Source organism: Odocoileus virginianus, chromosome 17 (genome assembly GCF_023699985.2).
Source record: "Odocoileus virginianus isolate 20LAN1187 ecotype Illinois chromosome 17, Ovbor_1.2, whole genome shotgun sequence".
NCBI classification, from domain to species: domain Eukaryota; kingdom Metazoa; phylum Chordata; class Mammalia; order Artiodactyla; family Cervidae; genus Odocoileus; species Odocoileus virginianus.
This window is the reverse complement of record NC_069690.1, coordinates 45,912,213-45,914,334: the sequence shown is the minus strand read 5'-3', so window position 1 is coordinate 45,914,334 and position 2,122 is coordinate 45,912,213.

Genomic DNA, 2,122 nt, shown 5'->3' with positions numbered 1-2,122 from the left:
TTCTTTTCCCTGTGCTATATAGTAGGCCCTTATTAGTTATCTGTTTTATATATAGTAGTGTGTACATGTCAATCCCAATCTCCCAATTTATCCCTCCCTGCCGTGAACTCACTTTTATGCTACATTTGGTTCAGTGTCTTTCATGGGGAGAGAGAGGAAGATTCCACATGCCTGTGTGTTTGGACTATCAATTTATCAGTATCTATGTACTTAATGTTCTCCTCTGGCTTCAAAAAGCATCCCTTGGTATTACAGGGTATATGTGTACTGCATAAGAAACTTTGACTTCTGAAAATTTGTACTTAATGGCATATACAAATAAAGTCAATGTTTTCTTGTTACTACTTACTATTGAGACGTGTGTTCAATAATTCCCCCCCACATTAAAAAAGTTCTTGTAGTTATACTATAGTACTGTTACCAGTACTACATATTATGGTTCTATAGCTTTTTTTTCCCTCAGAGCTTTTAAAACAAAACAAACTCCATGTTTTCTTTCCCCATCCAGTTAAATATTGGAGGAAAGCAGAACATAAACGTATATGTATATTTTGAAAGGCAAAGAAGCACAAAGAAAAGAATTCAGTAGAATAAGCCCCAGGTAACCCTGCTCCAAGCTGGCAAGTTGAGCTTGTTGAATCAGGTGCAAGATTTTCCATCCCATTCATGTGGGAACAGAGGAATAGAAAGGGGAGTGGGAAGAACACAGAGGGTACAGTGCTGATCCTTACCATCCTGGAAACATGGAGCTCTTGGAAGTGATGAGAACTACAGTGAGGTGATGAAAGAACAGAGTTCAAAGATGCAGTAGTGTAATGTACCCTGAAGCTAAAAGCAAAAGGGTCTGAATCCCCCCCCTTTTGATGAGAAGGCCATTAAGAAGCACTTGGGGGTGCCTCCTGCTTCCTCGTTCACCATGCAGAGCGGTGGGGTGTGGGAAATCCTCACCTCACCATGTTGCGGCTGCTGCTGTTCAGTTGCTAAGTTGTGTCCAACTCTTTGCGACGCCATGGGCAGTCACCCCCCAGACTCCTCTGTCCATGGGATTTCCCCGGCAAGAATACTGGAGAGGGTTGCCATTTCCTTCTCCAGGGAATCTTCCAGACCCAGGGATCGAATCCGTGTCTCCTACTTGACAGGCGAATTCTTTACCACTGAGCCACTTGGGAAGCCCCTCACCTCACCATACGTTGTCACAAAGGAAAAGGGGACCTGAAGCAGAAGCTGGGAGACCTGAGCTCACTGACTTTGGGTTCACAGCACAGCTGATATTTGAGGGAACTTCTGAGAGGACTGAGTGTATTAGCGTCTGGAAAACTGGGGGCTGAGAAGTGGTGTTCACAGCAGAGGAGCCAGGTGGCTCTCTGGTGTCTGAGTTTGGGGATCTATGCTTGACAGACTTGATGGGGACCACTATCTCAGCTTTAGGATTATAGCAACTGCCATTGTACTGTGTTTATGAATCAGGATCCTTGTATAGTTATCTCCTTTGGTCATCACCTAAACCCAGTTAGAGCAATATTATCCAAGTTTACAGATGAGAAAACTAAGGCCCAAGAGATTAAGGTCACTCAGCTAGGGAGTGGGAGTATCAGTTTTCTTCATCTGTAAAGTGAGTTAATGACAGAACCAGGCTCCATCGCCTGCTGATTTGTTACAGAATCGCTTGGAATAGTGAAGATCCGAGCAGATGCAAAGCCCCAGGAATACAGGGGTCTCCTGTTAAGCCAACCTTGCCTTTTCCAGAGTTGAATTCAGGTTCGTTTTTTTTTTTTTTTTTTTCAAGACTTCTCAAGCGCAGGCGCGGCGGGTGTGTGGGGGGGATGGCGGGGGAGGAGACGGGAGGAGGTGGCGGCGCCCCACTCCTCTGCTCGCCCTGCGCAGGCCACGGTCGCCCTCTGCCGACACAGGGCGGAAGAGCGTGGAGAGTGTATGTTTTCGTGCCTGAAAGCCGGCCAAGAAGCTTACCGACCTATAGAGGGCGCCGGTCAGCGTGCTGAGTAACCCATTCAGCTGTCCCTTCCTCGAGCACGTCTTGTCTGATCTCTATGATCCATCCGGTTACGTCAAGAAAAGTTCCTGGAGCTTTCGATTTATCGTAAACAAAAGAGAGGCGCACCGA